Genomic DNA, 16,455 nt, shown 5'->3' with positions numbered 1-16,455 from the left:
ATGACTCTGTATTTCAACCCCAACTCTTGCATTTGCTGTAGTGTCTGCTTCTGACCTGGAGCTGGGTTGTGACTTTCTCATAAATGGCACCTGGCTATGTCCTGTCGATGTCAAAGCAAAAGCATGCAGCCCAGGGTCGTGGGGCAGAAAGGCGGAACAGAAAGGGCTCAGGTGGGCCAGGGCAGTGGACAGCAACATTAATTTCCTCACTTAGACTCCAGGAATCTGGAGTCTTAGAATCTGTCCTAGAAGCTCAAGTTTCTGATTCCCAGTTCATTTCCATTTATTTATTATTTATTTAAGATTTATTTATTTATGCACATAAGAACTGGGGTACAGGCCAGAGGTGGGGGGGTGAGAGGCGAGTGGGGAACAGAACAGGAGGAGTGAATGAACTACACTGCTGAGGGGAGCAGCAGGTGAGTCAGGAGAGGTCTGCTGTGCTATGTGGGTAGCTCCCTGGCCAGGGATAGAAGTTGTGCTACAGTGGCTGTGGATAGCTTCACAGGTTGTGTCTTAACCCCTTGTACCACCAGGGAGGCCCTCATTTCCCTTTAGAACCCATCTGTCACCCAAGTCCACGCAAGCATTTCACAGGGCCCCTGAGTTCACCTGCCTTTGTCACTACCCAAGCATGAATTATTTGCCCACCTACCCACAATCCATGACTCCCAAGCAAAGTGCTATGGTCTCTGTGGTTTCCTGGGTAGGGTGAGAGGGACAAAAGGTGAACTGTTATTTAAGCAAAACAGAGGTTCAAGTCAGGGCCATTAGCCTCAACAAGATCAGAAAGCAAGTTGGGACAGAAGATGGAAGGGCAGGAAGGAGGTCAAGTTCCTGGAGCTGACTTAGCCAATAGCAGGCCTCTCAATCCCCAGCTCAAACCTCTAGTCAATCACCCGCCACACCGGGCAGCAGCAGCAGCAGGTTTAAATCTACTAATACCTTCTTTTAGTCTGGATTTGGCTGCTGGACCCCAGGGGAGGATAAGAACCAGTCAGCATTTTCTGCCAGAGACAAATGTTTCTCTCATTCAACCCTCTATTCGGAAAACTTGACCTCCTCAGAAATGGCAGCCAGAAAAATCCACACGCCTCATAATCCTACAATTTCCCACTAATCAGATGTCTAGACAAGAATGGTCTCTGCCCCTTTTCCTGTTTGCAAATCTGCCTTGACAAGTCGTTCCCTCCTGACAATACCATTAAAATGTTCTTTATTTGTTCTGTGGGCCTTCTGAGATTTGGTTGCTGGAAATACTATCAGTCTCTGGATCAACTCACTTCTCTTGAAATCTTGCCCTGATATTCGTCTGCTTCAATTTCATTCTCTTGAGAGGAGCTCTGTTAACAAGGCAATTAGTACTGCTTTGAGTATAAGTAGAGTACTGTGGGGTTTGCGGCCAGATGACCTGTGAGTCAGACTTGATTCAGGGTTACAGTGATTTCGGAGAGAGAATGCCAGCTTCTCTGTCGCCCAGACCCTTTCCCACAACACAATGTGCTTCTTTAATGCAGCAAGGAAAACAGCGGTGAGAGGGGTTTCAATTTCCACCCATCCATTTGAGACCAGAGAGGCTATCGTGTGATTTCTCCCTCTTGGCACACTAACCCGATGGAGGTTTAACGCAAGATTGCATTTATACATTTCAAAATTAGCAATAAATGATGGGGATGCAGGGCTGCCAGGGAATTACATTTTTTTTAATCCTCTTATTTGAGGATGTGGGGAGCCTGGGCGCTGGTTCATTGTCTCCATCCTTCCCACCCCCATCCCACTGAGCTTTTACCCTTAATTGATGGGAACCAGACCTGGCACCCAGAGACCCGGGGATGGTGTCCTCCTCAAGGTCAGAGAGGGTTGCAGCTCCTACCATTGACATATATTTGTTTATTCATACAAGAACTGGGATGCAGGCCAGAGGTGCGGGGGTGAGAGGATTCACCAGAGACAGAGTGGGGAGCAGAACAGGCGCATCTACTGAAATACACTGCTGAGGGGAGTTGCGGGCAAGACAGGAGAGGTCTGCTGCACCATGTGGGTCACCTCCCTGGCCGGGGATCGAACTTGTGCTGCAGTGGCTGCGGCTAGCTTCATAGTGCTGATGCTTAGCCGTTTGGGCCACTAGGGAGGCCCCTACCACTGACATTTAACTAACAGAGTCTTCATTAGTCTTCCACAGCTGTGCATGCACATGGGCCCTGGAGCCTCTCTACTGGAGATCAGTATGCTTCCACTTACTCGCATATGACCACTCTGTTTCTCAGCTTTCTCATCTGTAAAATGGCCATCCTAATAGCTCCAACCTCTTAGCATGTGGTCAGAATTGAATGTAAAATGCTGACAACAGTACCTGTATGTAATATGTGCCGAGTCAGTGTTCATGATAGTTAAAATAATTTTTGAACTGTTTTAAAATTCAAACATTATCAATGCGTATATAGTGAAAAGTAAATGTTCTTTTGACCACTGGCCGGTAGTCAGTTTCTCTTTCCAGAAGTAACCACTGTTACCAGTTTATTAATCAAGAGATGATGAAAGTATTCGTGTATAGATATATGTGTAGATGCTCACATAAATGGAGACAGAAAGCTATAGATACAGGTAACTCCCATTTTTTTTTTTAAAGTAGATATACACTGGTCCGTACTTTTAAAAAATGTACGAAAATATTTGTTGGAGACCTCCCTGGTGGCACTACAGGTTAAGTCTCAGGACTATGAAGCTATCTGCAGCCACTGCAGCACGAGTTCGATCCCTGGCCAGGGAGGTGACCCACATGGCGCAACAGACCTCTCCTGTCTCACCCCCTGCTCCCCTCAGCGGTGTAGTTCAGTCGATCTGCCTGTTCTGCTCCCCATTCAGTGTCTGGTGAATCCACCCCTGCACCTCTGGCCTACACCCCACCTCTTGTATGCAAAAATAAATAAATCTTTAAAAAAAAACAAAAACAAAACCAAATTTGTTGTAAAATGAAAACAGATTCTTAGATTATAAAAACAAGATGGTGATCACTGGAAGGGAAGGAAGCTCCAGGTGGATAAATCAGGTAAAAGGGATCAATTGTCTAGTGGTGGATGGAATCTAGACTTTTGGTGGGGATCATAAAGTAACATATCCAGATGTTGAATTATAATATTGTATACCTGAAACCTATGTAATATTATAAACTGATGTTTGTTCAATAAAATTTTTAAAAGATTTGTTGTAAATCAAAAAACACTCACGAGGTTGTTCCTTCTTGGTATCTATAGATCCAGCTCATTCTCAACAGCTGTATGGGCCCCTTTGTCTGGAGTGGGGGATGCTTTAGCCAGCCCTCCGCCGAAGGGCTTTTGGGTTGTTTTACCCCCTTTGCTTTGATTGCTTTGGCTCCTGCCCAGCTGCTCCTTCCCTTCCCTCATCCCTCTTAAGTGGCAGGACCTTTCCCGAGTCTTCTCATGAGGAAGTTGAAGCTGATTCTTGTGTCTCCTGAAACAATCAAGTTTGAAATTAACTTCAGAAATGACCCAGGCAGATTTCATGTCTAAGAAGCTGCCCCAAAACTCCATGAGAAGCAGTTTCAGAACCCCTGGGTCTTGTCAGACTTATAGTTTTCCGAATTTTAAAATTGATTCAAATTGTTTTTTAAAAAACCACTCCAAGAAGACATCTTTGGATGTATAAGTAATTGTAGATTGTAGACTGAGTGTAGTCTGCCTATGTATTTGCACATGCAGCTTGTTTTTCTAGTCTTTTGGAAGTTGAAAGTAAGCAATTAGACCTACAAAGCCTTTTATTGCACTTTCTGATTTAAAGAATTTTATTTTTCTTTCAGTTGCTTTAAAAGAACATCTAATTTTAGCACCGCATTAATGATAGAGTGAAAAAATAATCTCCTCCCATTCCAGGAGATTTTGAAATACAGTAACTTCAGGTATAAATAGTAACTGGCGTGTTGGAATATTGTCCAAAGATTAAATAACAAGATTGGAAGGAAAAATGATGTCTCACTTCTCTGTAAAATAGGAAACTTTTCCTGAAAGCTAGGCCCAAGGCAAAATATTGAATGCTGGTAAATTTGAAACAATCAAAAGGTCACTTGGGAGGCAACACTGGAATAGCCAGAAGTCAAGGTTTTTAGCCAGATGGGCCTGCATTTCAACCTTATGGGCTGTTCCACTTGTTAGCTGTGGAGCTTGGTTCCTTGACTCCATGAGTCTCACAAACCTTAGCTTTGAAATGGAAATAGGGTGAATGGTGAGCCTCAAGGGAGAGAAAGGAGAACCCTTGTGCCTGGCAGGTAGTGGCACTCAACAAACATCCGCTTACAGCGCCTGCATACTTCTTCTAAGCCCTGGGAAGCCGAGAGATGACAGAAAAGAGACTGGTGGCCTTCCTTGTTTCTCTTTCTTTTTAAATTATATCCCTGTGGAATGGGAGGTAGGGAACCAGGGCCCCGACCTCACAAAGGGCCAGTGTCTGGTGGGCTCGGTGACGTCTGGGAGGCCCATTAGGCTGCAATGGACCCCTGCCAAGTTTTCATATGGTTTTCATATCACCAGGCTTGTTTTGACTTCTGTGAGCCTCCTTGCCATAATCCCTCCGTGACTCTGGGAGAAAGGAAGCACAGGCCTTCTGAGGCCTGCATATGCAGAGGCTGCCAAGGGTACAGGAAAGGAAACTGCTTCGTGGGCCTGTGCAGAGCCCCTAAAAGGCTCCCCTCCAGTAACTGGCTCTTGGCTCCTCTTCCCAGGCTCCCAGCCTCTGGCCGGTGTTGGCCTCCCCAAAACTCAGTCATGTCTGCTCTTTCTTCCCAGAAGAGGACAAACGGAGGAATTTGGCAGGCGAACAAGAGCCATTAGCAACATCTGGTCTGTGGTCCCTGGGCTTTGCTGAGCTGACGTGGCTGGTTCCTCCATCAGCTGCCCTCTGACAATTGCTCCCTAGGTCACTTCCAATTCAGGCAGCAGGTCACCCACATGTGCAGATGGATTCCTGGGTGATATGTAAACATACAGTGGGTTCCAAAAGTATCTGGTGAATACTGTGTGCCAACAACAATCACAAGGCTCAGAATCCATTCTATATAAGTTCACTGAGCTTCGACTATACACCTGGCATTGAGAGTCAACCTGTTGTCACTTCTAGTCCAAATGATTCAGTGGGGGTGGACCTCACCCTTTCAGTCCTGGAAACAAGATGGAGACCCGGTCAAGGGCACTTTTTACCCTCTTGACCAAGACAATTGAGTCTGAATTGAGCACGAAACCCAACCCAGGCCAAAGAGACTTCTGGAACTTTTGCTGGAGTTATGAGGGAAGAGCTCTTTTGGTCAAAAGTTTCAAGTTGTGTGGCTGTGGTAGGCCTGGCCAGACCTGCCTCAGAAGGAAGACAGCAAGAAAAGAGAAGCAGTACTGAGGACCTATTGATGTCACAGGGACCTCTAAACCCAATCATGCCTGAACCCACCAAGTCTACTTTTGGGGTATTTAGTCATAGTAGCCCAGAAATTCACTTTGTTCCTTAAGTCATTTTGAATTGAGTTTCTGCTATTTTCCCTTCAGGATGTGTCCCGATGAACTTGTAAAAAAAGAGAGATCCTTTCCCCATCCCCCCTGGATAAAATGAAAACCACTCCAGCTAGCCTCATTTTCCCCCTGTTTCTTAGCTAAGTCCTGCTCTCTTAGCTAAAGGCATCACAAATAATTCTTCAGCATCAAAGATTGACACTGGGCCTCCCCTGGTGGCGCAGCGGTTGAGCGCTGGGCTGCAAGGCTGCCCGCAGCCTCTGCAGTGCCGGTTGGTTCCCCAGCCACCGGCAAGGGTCCCACAAAAAAAAAAAAAGATTGACACCATCTCTACCAATGACCCAGGGATGGAGGGGCTTCTGTTTGACTTGAAGACAGCTGTGAGCAGACATTCCATGGAATGGACTTTCTACTGCTCAGCTGACTCAGGCTTCTTATAGAAATTCATTTTCATAATTTTAAACGATTAGCTATCTGCTGTGACATTTCAATTGGCTTACTTCCATATCAGCCACCACTGTGACATTCGTTTTTTCTTTTAAAAAGATTTCTTTATTTATGCATACAAGAACTGGGGCACAGGCCAGAAGTGTGTGTGTGGGGGTGGGTGAGAGGATTCACCAGAGACAGAGTGGGGAACAGAACAGGCAGACTGACTGAAATACACTGCTGAGGGGAGCAGCGGGCGAGACAGGAGAGGGCTGCTGTGGCCTGTGGGTCAACCTCTCTGACAGGGGATTGATCTCAAGCTGCAGTGGCTGCGGTTGTGACATTAGTTTTGACTTCTCCAAAGCATCCTTATGCTCACTGGGTGTCAGCTTGTAACTGTTAGCTCATGTTCAGTAAATCATGTAGCAATAAGAAGGAAAAGTTGAAGTTTTGCAGAAATTGGGGCAAGGCAGTCCATAAATTCTACTGACTTCACCTTTCTCACTCAAGTAAGTGTTTAATGAGGTAGAGCGAGAGGTGTCATCACAGGCTTGAAATTGTCCCCACCACCAGCCTTTCAGAGAACAAAAGCCATTTATTCCACAGTATAGAGTTTGAGATTCAAGCCATTTCAGGTGCCTCGTCTGTCTCCAGAGGGGCTGAACCAGTCTGTACTCACGTTGACCTTTTATCATAGAAGGAAGGCAACCACCACCTGGGGGCTTTGTGAAGGACACTTTATAAGTCTAGGGTCTATCCGTGAATATGCTTTAATTTGCACCTCTCTCTTTAGCAGCAGTCCTGCTGTTCTTCCCTTTCTCCCTACACATCTTGCTATATCATTCATTCTTCTACTCATCTTGCCTTCCTAACAAAACTCTCAATTCTTTCGGAACAGGGACCAAGTCAAATTATTTAGGTGAACTTCTCATTGCAGCCTGCCCCTCCATCCACATCCACATATATGGCGATTTATTTATTTTTAAAGATCTATCTATCTATTTATTTATTTATACAAGAACTGGGGTACAGGCCAGATGTGCGGGAGGGTGAGAGGATTCACCAGAGACAGAGCGGGGAACAGAACAGGCAGCGATGAAATACACTGCTGAGAGGAGCAGCGGGTGGCAGGAGAGGTCTGCTGTACCATGTGGGACCCTGGCCAGCTGGCCGGGATCAAACCGGCGCTACAGAGGCTGCGAACAGCTTCACAGAGTGGCGCTCAACCGCCTGTGCCACCAGGGGAGGCCCCATATATGGGGATTCAAACAAATCAAATCAACTGTCCTAACTTCATAATTAAATACCTAGTATTTCTGGAGAAAAAGCTCCAAATTTTTTAATTTTCCAGTATCACAATGATGATGACAATTGAAGGTAAGTGTCTGCCAAGGATATAGAATAAACTTTTGTCCAAGAAAGAAATAGAATCCTCTCCTCCAAACTCCTGCTGAGCCTCCTTGGGCCTCTCTAGTGGCGTAGGGGTTAAGTCTTAACACTATCACCGCTATGGCCTGAGTTCAATCTCCAGCCAGGGAGCTGACCCCACATGGTGCAGCAGACCTCTCCTGTCTCTCCTGCTGCTCCCCTCAGCAGTGTATTTCAGTGAGTCTGCCTGTTATGCTCTCCTCCATCTCTGGTGAATCTTCTAACCCCCCAACCCCACACCTCCAGCCTACACCCCAGTTCATCTATACAAAAAAAAAAAAAAAAAACCTTTCACAAACCCCTGCTGAGCCTGTTTCTTACACATAATGGTCACATGGGCTGAGCATACAAAGCAATCGAAAGTTCTGTGGATGATTAAATGCTCAAGTGGAACTGTGACATTTGTCAACAGTCATCAGTGTTCAGCAAATGCTCTGCTGGTCACTGAGCATGGGTTCTATTGTGAAGCATTATCCTGCTCTGAATGGGGCGGCTGTTACGTAATAGGACAGTAGGTGGAAAAAGGAAAAAACTGAGAAATAAATGAATGACGCTTGCCTTTTTAAAAAAAACCACCTTGCAGAGTACCTTGTTTCTGATGGGAATTAATCTGAAATTCATTCACTCCACAGACTTAATTTTCAGTGGTTTCTTTTTTAGGCCTTGAGATTCCTGGGCAAAATGAAGAGGTAGTTGAACTGAATACTTCAGTTAAATGAAAGAAGCGATACTCTTTGTTTTCCTCCTCCACTGGAAACAGGCTGAAAGTCTTGGTTTTGGGGTTGCTAGTCCTAAATTTTCTATGCTCTCACTCCAAATTGACAGCGGTTAACACCCAGGTCAAATGCCCACCCTGTATCTGTGAGCCACCCAGCTGCAGGGGAAACGCTGTTATCCCAGTGGCTTAAAAGGAGTCACTTTTAGGGCCTCCCCGGTGGTGCAGCGGTTGAGCGCTGGGTTGGGAAGCTGCCCGCAGCCTCTGCAGCGCCAATTGGATCCCTGGCTTCTCCCTGGCCACCAGAGGAGGGTCCCACATGGAGCACAGACCTCTCCTGCCGCCCGCTGCTCCCCTCAGCAGTGTACTTCGGTCCTTCTGCCTGCTCTGCTCCCCGCTCTGGCTCTGGTGAATTCTCTCACCCTCCCGTGCCTCTGACTGTACCCAGTGCTTGCATAAATAAATAAATAAATAAATAAATAAATAAATAATAAATAAAATTAAAAAAAAGGAGTCACTTTTAACAACTGCAGCCCCTGTCCCAGCACATACCACAGGCAGAGAGCGTGGGCTTCTGTGTTCTTCCCAAGCCGTGACCCTCTCCATCCTTGCATTTCATACATTCCATTCCAAGAACAAACCTCCTCTACCTGCAAGTTGCATAAAAGATGAAAAGGTGAGATAAAGGCTGAGGATAAAGGGGACTTTGCCCTGGGTTGCTAGGCAGGCCAGCCTATTGAGAAGCCAGCAGTGGGCTGAGTTCTGGGGCTGTGGAGCAGACGGCTTGGGTTCAAATGTCACCTTTCCCACCTCATGGCTGTGTCGTGTTGAGCAAACTGCCTAACTTCCCTGGGCCTGGCTTCTGCATCTGTAAACAGGGGTGCTAAGGGAATTAGCCTTGTCTTATGGGTTGGAGGTAATAACTAAATGACTCAATATGTGTGGAGACATTCGGTATGGGCTTAATCAGTGTTTGTTTTCATTGTAAGGGAAGGAGCGTAAGTTCCCTCGGCCAGGTTAAAGTCCACATGAGACAGTGACCTGCAGATGAGCACAGAATCAGCTCTGTTCTTCCTTTTGTTCAGCAACTATTTCTTGAGGATTGAATACGTGCCAGGCCCTTGGTAGGCCCTGAGGTAGAAATGATTGTCCAGTCCCTGTGAGTCTGCCCATTCTCAGGTTGTCTTAGTGTGAGATGCCCAGTCACCAGATGCATGTGTCTTGCACAGGGGGGCCCGCGGGAAGGCTTCGGGGATTGTTCACCTTTACTCTCCTGCCAGGCGGGCTCCCCCTGGACATTTTGATTCTCCCCCCATGTAGGTTCCAGAATCATCCACTCAGCAAAATCCCTTTGGTCTCACTTCTTGACTCTTGGCTCTCTTGAGATGCCACGGCACCCCCTTCTCTGCTTCTTCCCTATTTAGAATGTTGCTGTCCACACCACATACCCTGCATTCCTGTTGTCTCCTTTCCACTGATCCTTTGGTTTTCCAAAGCATATTCAGTGGATGTGACCTGCCTGTTCTGTCCTCCTGAAGCCAGTCCCACCACAACCCTGCTATTCTTTGGTCTCACCCCCATTCTGGGGCTCTTAGCTTGATTCTGCTTTCCTGAGAACAGAGCAGACCATCCACAGCTCTCTCTCCATCTTCCCCACCTTGCAACCCTCTCAGACGTCAGGCCCAGCTTCGTCACTTGCCCACGGTCCTCAGCGGAAAGAGCGAGCCGAGACTGAGCCAGTGACTGGAGCAGCCAAGAGTCAGTTTCACCTCCATGCCCTTTGCTTCCTGCTGTTCTCCTCCCCAACCCCTCCCTCTGCCCCATCCAACTCTGACTCCCCCCTGACACCTCTTCCACAATTCCAGCTCCTTCAGGCTCCCTGCACTGCCTCCTTCTCAAAGTGTTATAGGACAGCCCCAATATTGAACGGGTTCCTGGCTGTGGGTCCTCACCCGCGCGCTTAAAAGGGACTTATGAATACTCTACTACAGACAACACACAAAAAGGTTAATAAAAAGTTTATTTTCAAGAGGAAGGAAATAAGGAAAATGTACAACTCAGGGAGAAAATAGGGAAATAAAGTCTTTAATGCGTCCTACCCGATCCGCCGACCTGGAAACCCAAAGGCACTCTCAGAGCTGGCCGGACGCTGCGAGCTGGTGAAGAGCCAAAATGGGGGACCCCCCCAAAGCCCACGTGTCTGTCATTATACTCACTTGGCTGCTTAACCCCACCCTCAGGTCCCAGCCACCTTCCCTTTGGTGGTGATGGGATTTGGAGTTCCCAGTGTCTTTGGCTTTGGCCTGGGGTGGGGGTGGAGTCCACAAAGCCTGTATGGAATTAGCTTTAGGACATCCTTTTCCCCCTAACAATTCCCCCCTTTCACTTTATGCCACCATATCCATGGTGATGAAGATCGAATATATGGATATCAAGCCTGCGGGTTCATCTACTCATCCATTTGTCCATTTATTCATAAACACCTAGTAAGTGCTGTGGTGTGCTCTGTGCTAAGCATTTTACCAGGGCCTTAAGATACAGAGAGCAGGGGCCTCCCTGGTGGCACAAGGGGTTAAGACACAACCTATGAAGCTGTCTGCAACCTCTGCAGCACGAGTTTGATCCCTGGCCCGTCAGGGAGCAACCCACATGGTTCAGCAGACCTCTCCTGGCTCGCCCACTGCTCCCCTCAGCAGTGTATTTCAGTCAGTCTGCCTGTTCTGCTCCCCACTCTGTCTCTGGTGAATGCTCTCACTGCCCCCCCGCCCACCCCCCCGCCCCTCTGGTCTGTACCCAGTTCTTGTATGCATAAATAAATAAATCTTTAAAAAAAGAAAAAGATACAGAGAGCAGTGAAGAAAACCAAATTACTACTCTTTCAGAACTCACAATCTAGAGTGGGGTGTTGGACAATGAATCAACAACATAGTATGACCAGTGGTGAAGAGCACAAGCTTGTGCCAGGAGCTTGGATCTGGAGGTGAGCTGGTGGGGGTGGGAGGGAGGGAAAGAGAGAGCAGACCCTGCAGGAGGTCGCCCATGGGTCAGGCTGTGTCCTAATGGGGAGCGAGCAGCTGAAAGGTCCCCAGTGCTTGGTCAATCTGTCGAGAAGCTCTTGGCGCCTGTTGCCCCGCAGAACAATGGTCTAGATGGTGTTCTCTATCATGTCCTTGGGCCAGTGTGTGCTGTGACCACATTCTGCCCTAGATTCACAGTGGGTCTGATTGACAACACAGTGCAATTACTTGTCTGAACGAAATGATTCCATCTCTTGCCTGTGGATGGGAAGCGGAGGAATGCCCTGGCTCTGGGCTCTTCTGTGTGCTTTGGCAAATAAACACAAGGAATGCTTTGGAGTGGTCTTTCTGGCTTATCTCCTCATCTAGACACAGGTAAGAAGGAATTTGGGGGAGGTTTTGAGTTAAAAACACACCACTTCCCAATAAGTGATTAAAGGACAATCCAGGGTGGATATAATGGAAATTTAAATAGTATTAATGGAAATTTAAAAAATATTAATTTTTTATAATTTACAGGGCACTGTCATATGCTTAATCTCATTGGACAGTCCATGTACTGCACAGCACAAAATCTGTTATGATTTGTTTATTGAGCTAAATATATGTTCCACTTAGTATGGGGTACGCATTCATTGAAAAAGATTTAAGAGTGTTTTGTTGTTGCTTTTAGAACCAGTTAGAAATCATCTCAAACTACTTGGAGTTTTCTTTTCCTTTTTTTCTTTTTTTAAGATTTGTTTATTTAGGGCCTCCCCGGTGGCGCAGCAGTTGAGTGCTGGGCTGCGAAGCTGCCCGAAGCTGCCTGCAGCCTCTGCAGCGCTGATTCGATCCCCGGCCGCAGGAGAGGGTCCCACATGGCGCGCAGACCTCTCCTGTTGCGCCCGCTGCCCCCCTCAGCAGTGTATTTTGGTCCTTCTGCCTGTTCTGCTCCCCGCTCTGGCTCTGGTGAATTCTCTCGCCCTCCGGCGCTTCTGACTGTACCCAGTGTTGTATAAATAAATAAATAAATCTTTAAAAAAATTTTTTTTTGTTTATGTGTAGAAGAGCTGGAGTGTAGGCCAGAGATACAGTGGGTGAGAGGATTCACCAGAGCCAGAGGTGGGAGCAGAACATGCAGATCCACCTAAGTATACTGCTGAGGAAAGCAGCTGGCAAGGCAGCAGAGGTCTGCTGCGCCATGTGCATCACTTCCCTGGCTGGGGATCGAACTTGTGCTGCAGTGGGTGCGATAGCATCATAGTGCTGTGTCTTAACCCCTTCGCCACTAGGGAGGCCCCTACATGGAGTTTTCTTATGTTGCAGCACTTTAGGTCCTGGAATGGATAGCTTTACATTCCAAAGCAATTAATAATGGACTTCACACAATCTTCTCAGCAGAGATGCCCCAGCATACCAATCTCCGTGTTCCTCATGCTTGGAATGTGCAATTCCTCTATGAGCTACACTCTGCTCTATGCAACTTCTATTCTGGGACTAATGTTTCTTTATATAGAAACCAGTACTCTTTGCAAATCAATGTGTATGACTCATTTGTGCCTTTCCTAAAAACCATCACATCAAATTTTTCTTATCTGCTATCCATTTTCTTTTTTAATCAGCAAGAAAACGCATTAACAATGCAAACAACTTGGTGAAAATCCTGAACTTTCATATAGAAAAGAAAGTGTTTTCTCTTGGTGAATGACTGTTACACTTGTTTAAGAGGTGACCACATTGCCATTTGCATTTTTGCTAATCAAGTAATTTATATGCCTTGCTAAGTTGGGACTCCACTTTGATAACTGATGCTATGACCTGTGATATTTCAGACTAGTGAATGGTCTGAGATAGTGGGGCTCATTAGAGCTTAGAAAGTATGTAGTGTTACCGTCATTTCCAGGGGCAGTGTAGCCATGAGAACCAGTGACTTTGGTTCTTACTTTCTAGGTGATTTAGACAATGGAGGGAGTAAAGCTAACCTAGGTGGGTATTTATGAAGAATTTCAATTCCTTTATAGCTTAGTAGCACATTATGGTAAGGAACTGAGGCTTTGCCTTCCATCCACAGACAAATAAGGATGACCAAATCATCCTTAGGTGACGGGTTAGGCAACCCCAGGAGACGTTAAGGGGCAAATATTATGTGTGTCCAATCTACTAAGGAATTTGAAGCCAGAGTGTTCTGTTAAACAATTGGCTCCATTGTCTGAATCTTTCTGAAACTTCTCTGCCTGGGCACATCTCCTGATCAGAATATCTTATCAGATATCCCAAGCCACTCAAGTCTGTGGGACCAAGGCCAAAGCATATTTATTTCTCTGCATCTTTGTCCTTTTATAATCGATGGGTTAGAGGGAGAAGGAGTAGATGGACAGGGTTGAAGGATTCTTTTACTGGAGGAAATAAGAAGAAAATGACCCAAAAGAGCCATAGCTGTCTATTGCACTGTCTATTGCAATAGTTAGATTTTTCATTGAATTAGGGGCATGCCTACCATTAATGATGAAGTCACATCAGTTCCTAATATTATGTTCTAAATGGCTTTGGGAAAATGGGCATCGTGAGTTTTTCTATTCTCGATTAAAACACAGGAGAAATTCACTAGTTGTTCCAAAGTAACATTTAAAACTGGAATTTCTTCTGAGTATTGTCATCAGATTGCTTATCAAATTGGTGTCTACGTTTTCAGAAAAATAACTCAAACTATTAAGAATCAAACCATTGAGAGATGAGCTCAGATTTTTTCCTGCATGAAAAAGAGAATTATGTTTAACTTGTCTTTTACCTTCCATTTATATCTTACATTGCAGTAAAGAAAGGAGGTGGAGGAAACCTTACAAATAAGAAAGATAAAATGAGATAGAGTGCAAGGGACTATAATTGCAGAACACTGGCCCTTCTTTCTCCCTGAGTGTGGAAAGGGGGAAACGCAGGCCATTTGCTACCATAGAAACCAGCCGAAGTATGTGGGAGGAGAGGGAAGGCCCATAGGAGGAACAGAAAGATTTAAATTTTTGCTAAGTTAAGTTCTATTCAGTTTTATCTTTTTTAAGGGCAAGAGATGTATATATGTGTGTATCCCTTTTATTTTATTGAGTTCCAATCTGCCTTCCCTCCTAGTTTGTCTTTTTGAACCTAGTGATTTTTTTCAGTGCAGCCTTGAGTAAAAGGAAGATTAACAATTGAAAAAAAAAAATCATTGAACACCCACTGTGTAGTGGGTACAGGAATGCACAGACAGCAAGTCACCCAACACACACTGCACAGCCTCCCTAGACAGAAACCCTCTACTGGACTACGCTGAGTTACACAGGCCCCAATTTGCAGGCACGGAGATGGCTTAGAAAACCCACAGCTCCAAGTAAATTCCTTTCCCTTTTTTATTCCAGAGGCTGTTTCTGAGCCATGGTTCCTTTTAATTTTGAAAACTGAATGTTAAAAATGCTATTACAAGTTGTCCTCAATGCAGCTGCTGGAGACATGCCTTCTGTGTCTGCTGTCACAGGCAGCTACCATTCCAAGTCACAGACAGAGACGCCTTTCCTTCCCCTACCAGCCCTCCAGTCCTTTCCAAAGTACTGCGCTTTGCTGTCTTCTTGGTGTTGCTTTTCCAGAACTGTTTACAGTCGGAGGCACAGTATACACCTCCGCCGATCAGCTTCTTTCACTTACTAATGCGCATTTAGGTTTCCTCCCTGCCTTTTTGTGACTTGATAGTTTGTGTGTGTGGTTTTTTTTTAGTGCTGAATAATATTCCACCATCCGGATGTACTATTGATAATATCCTTTTCAATCATGCATTTGTTTCTACTGGTCACAGGTGGGATGTATGTCCTTGGCCTTGCTCTGTTATCTAGGTGGACTCTGTCTATCTCACTAATGGAATAGAGCAGAAGTGATGTACCAATTTCCACTCACGGGCCTCAAGAGATTGGCAGCATCTACTTCCTATCACACCTGCTCTAAAGGAAGCTGCCAGCCATGCTGTGAGGGAGCCTAAGGGAGTTGGATGGGGAGGTGGGGTCTAGCTCTGCTGTCCCGGTCATTCCAACTGAGATGCAGACATGAGTAAGACGCCATCCCAGATGTCCAGCCCAGATGAGACTTCAGATGACTCTTGCCCTAAGCGACCCCAAGTGACAACCACCCAGCTGAGCATAGCCTGACAGAACTGTGAGCCACTAAGGCTTGGGGTGGTTTACTAGTCAGTCATAGGTAGCTGCGGCCAGAAGTAGTGGCAATTCTACCTCACAGGACTATTGTGAGGGCAAAATGAGATTTTTTTTTTTTGTATTCTAAATCCCTAGTCTGCAGCTTGGAACAAACAAGCCTTCAATAAATATCAATTATCTTGCCCCTTCCCTTTCCTTTTTATTAATTGTTTGAATTTCCAAGAAGGGGTAACTCTCAGTGTTATCATCTAAGGGAGGGAAGGTAGAAGTGGGCTCTTTGCTGGATGTCTGGAGTTTAAAGAGCTCCCCTTTCTTGTTTCCTTCTCCCTCTGGTTTCTTTCTTTCGTAAGTTCTTTAAAACACAGACAGATCTTTTAGACCTAAAATAAGAATACCAAATTCAGCTTTTGTGTTGCAGACAGAAAAATCATAGGCTTAGCATGGACTCATGGTAATGAACATCTAGTCTTGGAAGCTAAAAGACTCAAAGCAAAATTCATCTTGATAACTTTTGGTGGGTGTGTATAAAACAGTTAAGCCCAAACTTTACATATTTATTATACCATGCAAGCATGATAGAAATAAAGGTATTTTTGGGGGGGTCGGGGGAGAACAATTTAAAAAGTACATAGTTACCTGTAATTATAGTCTTGCTAAGTTTGACTTTATACATTAAAATTCAAGTTTGATTTAAACCAAGCAGAAAGTGCGTCATGGAAATGCTGTTTTTCCTTCTGACTCAAATGGCTGAATTTATTTCATTCTAGTGCTCTCCCTGGAAGCAACCTTTTATTACCTTGATTGCTAATGTTGTGTGTCTTGCTCATTATGTCGCCCATCCTGGAAGATGTGACATCAAGGAGTTTGAGATTACCTTTCTATTTGCCCCTTGAATTCCTGCAAACATCTAATCCATAATAAGCATAAAGATTTGTCTCAGGGTCTGAACAGGGCCATGCATTGTCAAATATCTGGTCAATTAAGTTGAGGGTGCAAGGGGAGTCAAACTAGATGCCTGACAAGCATAGATAAGGGAATTGGTTTATTTTACTTTTACATTTCAATCTTTAATGTGGTGTGGACACAAAGTCACAGTTTGTTATCGTATGCCTCAGGATAAAAGCCTCTGGAACAGTCTAACCACGAGGTTAGAAAGGTGTGGAGGAGTAGGTTTCTGATGTGGGTAGGGAGAGGTGGCCAGT

The sequence above is a fragment of the Talpa europaea genome, assembly GCF_964194135.1.
Source record: "Talpa europaea genome assembly, chromosome: 5".
NCBI lineage: Eukaryota > Metazoa > Chordata > Mammalia > Eulipotyphla > Talpidae > Talpa > Talpa europaea.
The sequence above is the reverse complement of the archived record's forward strand: the minus strand, read 5'-3'. Positions refer to the sequence as shown.